This window comes from Nothobranchius furzeri, chromosome 11, assembly GCF_043380555.1.
Source record: "Nothobranchius furzeri strain GRZ-AD chromosome 11, NfurGRZ-RIMD1, whole genome shotgun sequence".
In the NCBI taxonomy this organism is placed as follows: Eukaryota; Metazoa; Chordata; class Actinopteri; order Cyprinodontiformes; family Nothobranchiidae; genus Nothobranchius; species Nothobranchius furzeri.
Window position 1 is genome coordinate 57406625 of NC_091751.1, and position 14051 is coordinate 57420675.

Below are 14051 nucleotides of genomic sequence, written 5' to 3' on the forward strand. Positions count from 1 at the left end.
TCACCCCTGCCACGTGGACCTCAAGGGATAAACCATCAACCCTCCTCAATGGTCAACTTTCCTGGCGGAATCGCCCAGTAGGACAGTGGGAGGGTTAAACCCAAAAGAAGGACATCACGTTTGATGTCATTTATGATGTTCCTCTCCACTGCAAGGATTAAAGCCATAAAAACACACCACTGCACTTCTGGAACAATGCAGGGAGTAAATGAGCGTTAGGTCACTTATAAAGATGTAATCTACATAGATATGAAATTGCATCGCTGCAATAGACTTTTTTTTTTGAAAATTACAGGGAATTTTACACTGAAACTATGTGTGATTTCCTGTCTAGCCCTATGTTAACTGCGGATATTGTCGCATCCCAGAAGCAGCAAAAATTGAACCCAATCATATTTTTTGCGGCGTGGTGTGGAGCTTCTGGCCTGAAAATTGCAGCATTGCAGCTGCTTTGAATCATTCCCATAGACTCTTATTGGATGCCGCGCTGCTGATGCTTCCAGTGTGCCGTAGGCTTTAGACACTTTTAAAAATTACTTTTCAAAATCAGAATTTTCTTAGCCCTGAAAGCCATCCTAAAATAATTTAGCTTTTGTTACTGATTGTCTAGTTTTCTAGGCTAGATTTTTTTTTTGATTTCTGACATGTTATTTGTTTTTTATCATTAATATACTATCATTCATTCATTTTTTTTAAGTTTGGGCAAACTAGGCTATTGACACTCGAACCAAACTATACTCAAATAATATTATAAAATAGATTTTTTTTGCATCACAAAATTGGTATTATCTCCAAAGAGATTTTTACATTAGAAAAAGTTTAAATATCAAATTTCTATTCTGAGATTAAATTAACCCTTTGATGCATAATGGTCACTACAGTGGACAGGTACTCAAAATTGTTATTTCTTTATTTTTGCTATTAAGCACAGCTGTTGAAGACTTTATTGCATGTGAGCCCCTCCATTTGGACTTCAGTAAGTCAAGCCACCATATTTCATGTTCAGAATGCACACTGTTTACTGAGATGGACATGTAATAAATTATTTGTAAATTAACAAAATGGTACAAAAGATATTTGTTGAAATTTGTTTCATTCACACCTAAAGATGAATGAAAAAAAATGTTTAAAAAATCATGGTTGAAGATTTCATAATTCATGCATCAGAGGGTTAATTTACAATTTGATGGATGGCTGATAATTAATTTAAGAGAAAATGTTTAGTTTTAAATCCGTACAACCCTCAATTACAATACCATTAACCGTTTGTAATGTATTGCAGATTTCAGACAGTGGCTGAAAAGGTCATTTGCTCTATAGTCCCAACAACAAATGGGCACAACGTGTCATGAATGTGCTGAATGCAGAGACAAAGTTGTCACTAACAAAGGGAGCAAGCAAAGAGGTATCTGCAAAGCTTGATCCAACCACACAACCATCATCAGAGACAAGAACTAGTAAAGAAGGATCTACAAAACTGAAACAATAACAGAAAACTTTCCAGAAATGAGACCGGAAGATGAAGTATGCACAAATATGGAACCAACAACAAGGCCATCATCTGAATAAGAAGCTTTTTTTTTTTTGTCTTTATGCGTTTTCACATAATAAAGTTTTGTTTGGTAAATCTCATTCCGCATTAGACATACGTGAGTTATTGTGGATGAAAAAAGACCAAGCGATGAAAGATCTACAAAGCTGGACCTAAAAATTTAATCCTCATTAAAAAAAGAACCCGTGAAGAAAGGATTCAACCTCAAAAAATGTCACAAAAGAAAACTTGTCAGAAATTATCAGGTATTGAGATCCCACCAGCAGTATCCATGGCACCGGGAACCCCACCCCAAGCTTGTCTTTATAAGTCACAAAGTTTGTGTAGGAAGTCACAGTTTGACACCATACAAACCAACATGTTGACTGTGACTTATCCTTCCTTGGTAAATGGTCTGTATTTGACCCCCCCAATGTGCTTCACAACTAGGGTTGTCACGGTAACCGGTATAGCGGTAAACCCCGGTAAAAAAGTTGACAATAAAAATAACTGTCCAGTTTTTAAAAAACGAAATTATCTCGGTGGGTTTACCGTGGCCGCGGTTTCAGCGCGGTGACCCTTACCAGCCACCGTCGCTTCAGCTGAAGTTCCCGCGGCGCGCACACGCACTTTTTAGTTTGCAACGTTACCAAAACTTTGAAGCTGAAATAATGGTCGAAGGAGGAGACGGCAGCGCCCAGGACATCCATCAGCCCTCAAAGAAGACTAAATTGGAAGTATGGGCATATTTTGGATTTCTGAAAATGCTGAGGGACAGTTAATAGAAGACGGCTATCCCGTTTGCAGAACGTGCAGGAAACAAGTGTCTGCAAAAGGCAGCAACACTTCAAATCTAATGGCACATCTGCGTGACCATCACCCACGTCTCTACAGCCTGTGCAAGGTAAGTTAACATTAGCATTTTAGCTTAAATGCATGACGTGAGGACTTCTGGTTGAGGGAGACTGCAACGAGTCACTATATACTGCAGCCGCAGCGTCCTCTGCCAGCATTTAAACCGTGTCACGGACACCCTGTTGCTGGATGAAGCATCTTATTTGTTGATGATGAAGAGAAATATACAATTAGTTCCTTGTCATTGATTTGTTTACTTATTCAATGCCATTTATACTTGAACATTAGGATTTGATTACATAGTGTAGTAGTTATTTTAGTAATTTGTTTAAAGTGGCTATTTATTTTAAATACATATTTTTTTAAGGTTGACTTGTACAGCGCTCAAGTCAAGTGTGGACTGGAGTTTTAGATTTTCATTTTGATAATGAAGAAAACAAGTATATGAGAAAACAAGTGGTGTTTCTTTGATTTGTTTACATATTGTTTATGTTTTGAATGTTTGGATTTGTATAATTTAAACCTGCACTGACTACTGTAACATGTTCCAGAAAAATAAGCTATTTGTTCCTTTACTTGTGAAAAGTTGCACTTTTGCTAAGGCTTTGTGTTATTTTAGGTTTAAAAAACACTGTTAAACCTTTTCAGAACTATTTCAGTTTGTGTAGAACAGGACTATCAATGCTTTCTGAACATATGCAACACCGTTTAAAAAATACCGCGATAATACCGAAAACCGTGATAATTTTGGTCACAATAACCGTGAGGTTAAATTTTCATACCGTGACAACCCTAATCACAACTAAATCAGTCATCCTTCAATTCATATGCTGATGAGCTACAATGTAGTCACAGCTGTCCTGGGGCACTTTGGTAGAGGAGAGACTGCTGTACACAGGCGCCACCGGCCCCTCCGACCACCACCAGCAGGCAAGGCAGGTTAAGTGTCTTGCCCAAGGACACAACATCAACATTCTCGGGCAGGAGCCGGGATTGAACCTACAACCTTCTGATTACTGGACAACCTGCCCAAACTCCTGGGCTACTGCTGCCTGTTACAGTGACATAACCAGGTACAGGATCAACAGTGCTAAAATAAACAGCAGTACTAACAGAGATAGCTTGTTACAACACAACCAAGAATTGGTCACTCAGAACTGTTTAACCAATTTGAGGCCACTTTTGGTGGATTCCAACACAGTTGATTCAGTGGTTGAACCACCTGTGCAGCAGCTCATCAGGCTCTGCAAAAGCCTATTAATCACCTGCTGATTGAAATCAGGTGTGTTGAAGCAGAGTTAGAACTAAAACGATCCCAACAGGTCCAGGATTGATTACCCCTGGGTTAGGGTATTTAATAATTAACACTGATCTATAAATTCTCTTTAAGGACAAGAACTTTTTTTAAACATAAACTTCAATATTTTAGTAACCCTTTCTGGTTCATGTATTAAACGGAAAACATTTAACTCAACATCAGCTAACTGTATATATGTGTTACATTATAAAACCTGTACATTTAGAAATAATAAAAACATGTCATCTTGCACTCAGATGATGGATATGGATTTTTCATAATTCTTGTCTCTGACCCAAAGGAAGTCTCAGCAATGTGCAATTTCTCAGGAATCTTAGTGGTGATAATTACACGCGATTAAAATGCAAAGTGAAAGGTGGACTTTCAGTAGACCACTGTCAGTGTTATTATCAGCTTATCTTCATTCTACGTCTCTTCCTGCTAAGTCTCACAAGCAAAATACCACAAAAACAAAGCTAAAGGTTTGTGCTGAAAATGTTACAGCGTAACTGTCACGTTGCCTGGCAAAGTTACGTCACTAAAGAATTAATTACATTAATAGAGAATCAAACTTTGCTCGGTTTGCTTTAATTTTTACTCTTAATGTCTTCTTTTCCTACTAGGAAATCGGTTGTGCAATGTTTGTGTGACGTTGCTTTTTCCTTTCATGTCTGAGTTTGTCTTTATTTGAAACGGTGGGTCTGTTCTGCCACATCAAATACCACATCCTGACTACCAAGGTGTGCAAATGTTTATACGTGCATTTACACTTTTGGTGGTCAAATTCAGCAGAATGGCATTGGGTGGGCTGCTTCCTCTCTTCTAAGAAAATTGAAATCATTTTAGTGAACCCGGTCGCTAAAGTGAAACATTCTGTGGGTAGAATGAAAATGTTAGATACTCGCTGTAGAACATTCAACATTCACCTTTGCAACCAAGGTAAATAAAGGTGACAACAACTGCAGTTCTCCCCTCATCCACTAGGGGCTGGCTCCAAAACAGAGCAAGTTTCCATTGACTCCCATATTAACAAATATCAAATTCACAGCAGGAATAAACATGTTTACAGTCGGATACCAAAAAAATAAAAAATAATAAAAAAACATTTTAAGTTAAATAGGTCAACTTTTCAGTCATGACAAATTGGAGGGGCGTGAATTGTTCGGTAACATTGTTTAGGTGTAATTAAAATACTTAGGGGCACGTCCTTTTGACTGACAGATTGCCAATGAGCCGTCAGAGGTAGCGTTGGCGGCCTCTCCGGGGAAGGCCTCAGCCTCGACCTCATGTCAAAACTCTTTGGCCATTTCAGTTCTCTGAGCTTTACCACCTTTTGTGTCTTCTGTGTATTCATGTTTGGATGTCAATCCTGCAACTGTCAGACAATGATAGCTAGTTATAGTATAGATTACAAGAACAGACCATTCAGGAATAATTTGCTCCAATTAATTTGGTAAGTAAAATATATTTTTATACTTTAATTAGCTGGTTGAATTGGGTAAAATACTGGGCATTTAAAATAATGCTGATTGGTCAAAATGGGTTAAACTGAGATGTGTTGGCAGGGCTGGGTACCAAAACGCGGTACCATCCTTCTCCCTTCTGCAATGGCAACTTTGTGGATCTCGCTCTTCCTGTGGTGCAGCAGGGGCAGCTGCGTTCTTTGGCCACACAGCCCTGATTGCTGCAGTGTAGGCTGTAGTTATGGCCACCTGTGGAGCTCTCTGTTGGAGATCGCAGAAACACTGCGCTGCTCTGTGTGTTTTCACATTAGAGTTGCTCAGCCTCGTTTTTCTAGCTGCCCGTAAACCTCTGACAGCTTTTTTTTAGTTCAGTTAGCTCCTAGCTACATCAGCTGAGAATTTGATAGGTGTCAGTCATCTGCATACATTCTCACAGCCCTGCTCTCAGCTCCATCTCTTTTCCAATTTTTGTATTGCCTGAGAGTGCCAAGATGTGTGACACAACCAAGATGGCGGTGGTGGAAATTGCTCACGGGGCTTCAACTCAGCTCTTCTGAAACCTACAGGTGATGTCACAGAGGGTTTTTCCATCATATTTGTACCATCATTGGTATTGGATATTAGCATATCCAAAAGGCTTTTGCACTTTCAGTTGTATAACCAAATTAATATACAGGGACGTGCTCAAGTTAAAATGATTAATGGGCTTTGTGAAATATATTTATCTTGAAATAAATAAATGTATTTATATTTCTTATTCAACATGAGGATTAAAAAGAGAGATCATATCTCTCCTGTCTCAGCTTCCTAACATTGGCTGCATGTAAAACTCAGAATAGAATTTAAGATCCTCCTTCTCACATAGAAAGCTCTTAATAATCAAGCTCCAACATACGTCAGTGACCTGATTGTTCCGTATGTTCCTAACTGAGCACTTTGCTCTCAGACTGCAGGTGTACTGGTGGTTCCCAGAACATCTAAAAGTAGGATGGGAGGCAGATCTTTTAGTTATCAGGCTCATCTCTTGTGGAACCAACTCCCAGCTTTAGTCCGTGAGGCAGACACCTTGTCTACTTTTAAGACTAGGCTTAAAAATAGTGGGCCTTTGGTTAAAATCTGATGTTAGCCCAGATCTGGACAAGTGGGGGAGTAGAGGGAGGTGGAGTGTACAGTCGGTAAAGACGGCTCTCCCTTGCCCTGCCTCCAACATGCCGTCCATCTAAATGGCTAGGTTATCCAGAGTTATCTCTGTAGTTATGCTGCTATAGGCTTAGACTGCTGGAGGACACACTGACCACTTTCCACACCCAACTACTTTCTTTTACAATGTGCTCTTTAACTGTATTATTTCCTGCTATTTCACCTGTTAACTTTATTTTTTCTCTAAGTGTTTTTCTCCCCAGAGGAAGCTACAATGATGTCCTGCTGAGCTGTGGTGGCCTCATGGAGGGGGCCATCGGCTCGAACACTGTTGCTAACCACTTAAACATTCTCCCTCTCCTGATAATAATATTTTACTTTCTTTGACATTGAATGCCCTATTACTAGTTTACCTGTTGAATTATAGATTCACTAGGATAAATACAATAAAGTTTATCTCTCACCAAATAGAATATTTACTAAGAAATCACAATGTAACTATAGAAACATTACTGTGTGTGTGTGTGTGTGTGTGTGTGTGTGTGCGTGCGTGCGTGCGTGCGTGCGTGTGTGTGTGTGTGTGTGTGTGTGTGTGTGTGTGTGTGTGTGTGTGTGTTTGTGTGTGTGTGTGTGAACCTGGTGTACTTTGAATGACTGAATGTATCTTGTGAAGTGAAAACAAGTTCTACTTTTTGACAGAATAATTTCACTTTGAGTCAAATGTCCAGTGTTTGGGTAAAGGTAGTGTGTGCAGAGAAAGATATGTTCTATTTTGAAATGAAGAGTTAGTATTTGTTTATCAAAATGTGTTTTTGAGAAGATAATTTTCCTTTTGCCAATTATGTTTTGTAGGAGTGAATCTGTGTTAAGAGTTTAGAACAAGTATCTGACGTTTGGGTGAGAGCTTGTTAGCAATTGAAAAAAAACTGTAATACATGTGTTTAAATATCAAATGACTAAATAACATGATAACAGAAGAAGGCCTCTCTGCTAAGAGGACCACCAGGGTAAAGCCTCTCCTGACCCTGGACATGCAGTCCTACACAGAGAAAATCAGAGATCACAGGTGACAAAACGGCAATAAGCACATTTTTACTTTTGTCCACATGAGAAGATAAAAATCACATTCTTCATGCAAACTATTTTTAATAGTTCTTTAAAACATGTCAACTGTGTTAATCTCTCTATGTAAAACTGTACTTTTTACAACAGAACACACGCTGAACTACTGTGGTCATGTGTAAATAGGTTCACTCATCATCTCTAAGCTCAATAAAAACGCTTCTTTGCTCTGTTGTTGCTAAAACAAATGACAAGCTTAACCACACACACACACACACACACACACACACTGATTCATGCTCATTCTGGCTGATGTCATTTTTAAAATATATATACAAATAAAAAATGTGTTTCAACAGAACCACTTTACCACATTGTAGTTTTCTACCGCTGTTTTTTAAACAAACTTACATTTAAAAGTTTGCTGCTCTCCCGTTTCCCTTCCTGTTGAAAATCCAACGGCCGGCACAAAAAGCATGCTGGGATAGCCTTGCTCTGTGAGGATACACCAGACCCATCCTTGAAATGTGGGTGGAGCGAGGACGCACTTGAGAAAGCGAGAATGAGTATTCTTGGAATTCGGACAGTACTTGTTGCTGCGGTGTGACGTCATCAACCACAAAATGCGTCTTCACAAGCATCCTGCCCCTGGATTCAGACACACCCATTGTCTCAGTGTGAAGCTACGCCTGTCTCCTATACATTCCAACATGGATGAAGTCCATCACCTCAAATAAACCTCTCAAAATAGAATCCCCATCCCTTGACCCATCAAACGTAGCTAAAAATGTTTGCATTAAGCTTTAAATATTGTTGCCTCCTTTCCTCTTTTATGTTGCTTTGTATTGAACACACACCAGAAGAAATACCAGGCCGTATAACTCAACACAACAGTCAACTCCTTGTGATCGCCTAACTGGCCCTCATCAAACTCAAGTCACTGATGTTTAGCTAAAATGTCATGAATTAAACAGCCGCCATCTACTTGAGACCTCTTGCAAAAGCGTGTGTCATCAAATGCTCGTCAGCTATCAGTAATTATCAATCCAGACTCTTCTGGACCTACCGAGTGCTACCAGAACAGGAATACCTGTCTATCTTCAAGAAACTCTTCAAAACCCAGCTCTTCAGAAAGCATCTTCTACACTTCTACCCACCATTGCTGGTCACAGAGCCTGTGGCAGAGTTTAGCTAGTGTTCCTCTCAATAGTAAGATCATTTATAAATATTCTTTTGTAGGTTGTTTAGCACAGAATTCTCTACCTAAAACAAAGTAAACGTAAATACTGACAATTTACCTGCAAGAAAAATCCCTACAACTAAAAATGTCATGTCTTGGCAGTTGTTTGCAAACATTTAGTGGCAAAGTTAATTATGCTTTATGACTGAAGAAAATTCTATTTTTTAATGATGCTAAACCAGTTTAAAAATAACATTGAAAACCACATCTTGTGCAAAACAGAAAAAGAAAAACTACTTTCAATAAACCTACATTGAAGGCGGGTTTAAATTTGAGGTCTGAGGTTTAAAATGTCCCAAAGACAGAAACTCAGTCACAGCTATGATAAGAATCAGCATAGACTGCTGCTTTGGAGTGAATAAACTCATATTGTTGATGTGATCTGACACTTATTCAAGCTTTCTAACCAAACTCAGATAAAAGACTATTTTTGACCACTGAAGGACAAGGAGTTGATCTGGAGATGAAGTTCAGCCTGGTTTTAGCAGCTCTTACCTGTTTCACCTTCTGGGTCAACTTGGCTCATACAAGTGAGTATATATTAAAAAGGTGTGGTGTAAACATGTCAGGGTACAAATAATGGTATTACATTGAATTATTTTGGTGTGGTTAATGAGTCCATGCCCTGGTGCTGAACTGTTGCTGTCTTAGGTGGTCCAAAACTTAGGGCATGCCATTTATGTTTATATTTGTAATTCCTTGTTCACTACTACACTGCTTGAATACACACTTGAATAAAACAACTTTTTTTTTTACCAACACTTGTCGAAGCTGTTTAAACTAACGTTGTACAAGTCAGTCATAGAGCTACTCCAGTAACCTGAAAGCTCCATCTTTTTTGGCTTTTTATGCACCAGTGGACCACTAAATAGGGTCAACTAGTGCACTGTAGGCTTTACTTGTTGACCTATTGAATATTTGAGTTCCCGTGTTTATGTTGCTGTTTGACTGGTGTCCATTTTCAGTTTCTGATCAACTAGATTACAGAATTTATGTTGACTAGTTTTGCTGAATACTCATTGCATAACAAAGTCTTCTACTTGTCTATTGTAGGAGTCAACTGTTTCGTGAAAAAGCCAGCTAGTTGAAGCTTTTGGAACGCCAATGCATCACTAAGACTTGCCAGTTTCGTTTTAGCTCCAACGAGATGTATTTAACTAATTGGAAAATTGTCTATGCTAGTGAATGTTTTCATTCGGTTAGTGCATCAATATGCTAAAGTAGCATTCCTAAAAGTTCAGCAAGTGAAATGTAAGCTAGTATTATAATGCATGTCATCAAATGTATTGAGTAAATACAAAAATGGCTTGCCATACCCATGATTTCACTTGAAAGGACAAATGTTGTTAGTGACAGTCTCTCTTGTTTTATGATCCACTCGGTAAAATGAGAGGATCTGACAAACTCATTACATCCCTTATTGAATGAATGTTGATAATGATGCCTGTAACTTAGTATCTAATACTTTTCAAGATCGCTAAATCCACGTCCCTCTTGCTCTCGTTCACATATTTAGTAAAGTTTTGTACCCAAAACTCACTGTAATAGAATTAGAGCCACCAAAAACCAAACAAACACGTGGAAGAACTGTGCTTTCCTATACAACACTACGATCCCTGTGATTAGATCTATTCAAATAATGTTGTGGCCAGCCTATTCCTGACCCACTAAATACGTCAAACAGCTTTCTTGAGCTAACCTCAACAGAATTAAAACTACACAACATATGTAAGAATAAAGAAAAACCTTTGAAATCCTGAAACCTGAGCCTTAAGAGCAGGTTTAACTAGAATAATGCCATGTTATTGACATTCAAGACTCAATGCCAAATTATTGCAGTTTTTCATAATTAATTAATTTCTGACATTATCTGGTCATGTTTTTATTATACAGATGAGTTTTTCTCATGAAAGCCATGTACAGAAAATGAAATGGTTTGAACATGTCACTATACAAGTAATGGTCTTTTCCTGCTTTTTTCCCCTGCATGACATTTTCAGCGATTGCACCAGTACAAAACTGTCCCTGTCTTGTGCAGACCAACAGTCAAGTCCGTCTCACTCAGATTAAAAGTTACACCATGCAGAAGGATGACATCTGTCTCATCAAGGCAGTGGCGTAAGTGATTTCACAGGATCGTCTGGTCTTCAATCAGTCAAAAAGAGCACACGTCACCCCTCTGTTCATTGAGCTCCACTGGCTACCGCTAGCAGCACGCATTAAATTCAAATTGCTAACACTAGCATACAAAGTCCGAGATGGTACGGCTCCCATCTACCTGAATCCTCTTGCAAAGGCTTACGTCTCGGCCCGGCCGCTCCGGTCATCACAGGATCGTCGGCTAGCAGTGCCTACACCACGCTCTGGACAATCCAGACTCTTCTCATGCATCGTTCCACAAATGTGGAATGACCTTCCAAGCACTACCAGAACAGGGGCTTCCTTTTCAATTTTCAAGAAACTCCTGAAGACCCAGCTCTTCAAAGAGCATCTTCATAACTAGCACCCTCCCTGCACCCATGCCCCCTCTCTACCGTCCACTCCTTTGTTCCCTCCTCTCCATGATTGATGTCAAGTTGTTGTTATTGTTGTTGTTAGCCTCAAGAGCAACATGCCGATTATCACTCGTAAGTCGCTTTGGACAAAAGTGTCTGCTAAATACATAAACATAAACGTAAACAAAGCAACAAAAAATAATAATAATAACAACACAAACTGATAAATGCCACAACAATAAAAAATTGACTAATATCTAAAGCATGTCTGATCATGATATCTGATATACGTGTGAATATTACCTGTAACAAGCTTTGTCAGTGGTCTATTATCATCTCCCTGCCACTCCATGGTACATTTCTCTTACAAGGTCATGAGGTAGGAACGCTTTTGAGCAACCATAACAATACAGGGCCACCTCACAGACCACAAAAGAAACATCCAATAAACCTGCACGAGTTTTTAAGTCAGGGGTCAATGTGTGCTCCGAAAAATGTGGCCATTGCCTAGAAACTAATTGGTGCTGCGGTGACAGTGGTTTTTACAGTGCTACAGCTCCGCTGTTCTGTGGTGGAAACTGAAAGGTCTAGTTTAAGTAAGCTCTGGTTCTGGCCTTGGACTGGAACCAGTTTGGTTTTGTGTGTGTAAAGTTCTCTGTTTGAGAGGAGGCTGCTATCGTGGAAAAGTAGTATAAACATAGAAAATAAGATTGTCAATTAAAGATTTTCCACCAATTTCAAGACAGAGAAAATGTTCAGAGAGTAAATTATACAAATACATTTTATGTGCCGGGTTTTGCACTTATTTCATGTTGTTGCATAAGAACGCCAAACTTCTCAGTGATGTTCAATCATAACTTTAGCTGATATCCAACTTACAATTCAAATGCTTAACAGCTCAGTCATACTCTTACTAACCATGGTGGGCAAGTACTGTAGACGACGGGTGGGAAAAACCCATTGCGCTTTGGTTAGGCAAGCTTTGCATCAACCTCAAACAGGATCCGCTCTCAGCCCCTCTAACCTCCCCCAGTTGCAAAAGGCTGAAACCAAACGGTACTTTCTCTCACATCCCACATGTAGTAAACATTTTAACACTTTTTTTAAATGCACACATTTCATTGAACACGTTATGTTCAAGGTGCTAAAAATGGAAACACACTGAGTTAGAACTTCCACCGGGTCAACGCGGACCCCCTTAATGGTTTGACATGGAATGGAAAATGGTGGTCACTTTATTAGGTGAAATATTACCAGATTTTTAATGACTCAGACCTTCGCCCATAGCAGGAGATCACTGCTGACATTTTAATGTGCTTTGAATGATCAGACCTTACTATTTGATTTGGTTGTTTCTGTGGAAAGCTGACCTTCCTGCAGCTCTTCTGTACAGATATTTATGTTACTTTTTAAAAAAAAATTCTTTTAAAATCCAAACACTGGATTTATTTTAATTACAGATGTGGTCTTTTTTTTTTATTGGACCATAACAGAAAAATGTTACAAAAGGATTAATGTGTTGTCATACTCTCCAATAACACCCTATGGATGCTAATGAGTGTCCTTCAAAACAGTGTAACCTATTAATTGGGTTGAACACGATTTATTATACTTTGATAACTCTAATATAGCAAGACTCTTTAGACTTTAGAAAAACAAATACAGTTTAACTCATCTCATCTCACACTTCAAAATAACAATATTTAAATTGTAAATACCATCATTTATCATTATTGTTATTAATATTTAAGTACATTAATCCCAATCTTTAGTATAAAAGAACTTGTTTATGGGTATGAATATGTTTGTTTAAGTTTGTTTTGTGCTTTCTGTGTTTCAGGTTTGAAATGCACTTTTAGCATAAAAACATATAACAATTTGAATTACCGGTACTCTTTAACTTTAAGCATCTAGGTTTAGTGGAACCATCTGACATAATTTGATTAAGTAAATTCAACATTTTATTTTTTAAAGTGTAGATTGTCTAATGTTTTTAAAGTTTCTTATGTGAAAAAGTCAAAATTACACTTTAAAGCTGCAATATTGTTACTCCATACTTCTGCTGTCAACACTTCCTAATCTAACTCCAGATAAGAAAATCTCCAATCTCCACTCACACTGATTCCCTCACAAATCTGCCCTCTAACTCAACACTGAGTCATCAGTCCTGTCTTATCGGTGTAAATCTCTCTGATGTTACAGATATAAAGCACTTAAGAGATTGTTTAAGAAGACGAGCAGAAAAAGACTGTTGTGCTGATTTTATCGCACCTGGTTTGAAACTCGTGATCACCCAGTTGAAACCATCGTGCGCATCTTTATTAAACAAGAGTAAAGTCTTTTCACAATAAAACTATACAATTTTTACGTTTGTGCAAAAGAATAAATAAACTTGAAAAGGTCAAATACATTAGATTTAGATGTATATATTTCTTATTTTTGAAAAAGAAGTAATAGTCAAACAAGTAAATTTAAAATAAACAATCCAATGCAGGGGCTACTGGCTGGAGATCAGCACCGTCTCACTGGCTGGGATTAACGTGGGACAGGTCGAGGAACAGCTGTGTGATTACGCAGCGCTGGTGCTGTGGTGCTGGTTGTAGGTTGAACCTTTCTTTCATCCAAGTAGGCCATGCGTTTCTGTGTCCACCTATCACGGAGGCTCCCACAGATTCTTTTGTCTTTCTTGGTGACAAATCTTTAAAAAGTGACAAAAGTATACAGTCAGTGACCTGAGAAAAGTTCCTTAATTTATATTAATCTCTTGAAATCCTGAATTTGTCATTCTCAGACAAAAGGAGGACATCAATAATCAACAATTTAACTGTGGGTAGATTTTCTTACACCACTGCCTTTAAGGTGCAGGATGGTGTGTCTTGTATGTAATAACTCTTCAAACGGTCCTGATTAACTCTGGTGTTTTTGATTTTCAAACAGCAATTTGACGTGCCACCTTTATTGAGAAACA

The 14051-nt window shown here is 38.5% G+C and overlaps 1 long non-coding RNA gene across 2 annotated transcripts in view; it reads right to left on the bottom strand.

Moving 5' to 3' along the window:
* Nucleotides 1-69: 69 nt before the first annotated feature.
* LOC139061828 (uncharacterized) overlaps nt 70-14051 on the bottom strand; it is a 28764-nt gene continuing 14782 nt past the window's right edge. For both annotated transcript variants that reach the window (XR_011515493.1, XR_011515492.1), the window contains 2 exons: nt 13928-14036; nt 70-13781 (listed from right to left, as the gene is read on the bottom strand). This is a non-coding gene — a long non-coding RNA (uncharacterized lncRNA). The remainder of the gene's footprint in view (nt 13782-13927; nt 14037-14051) is intronic.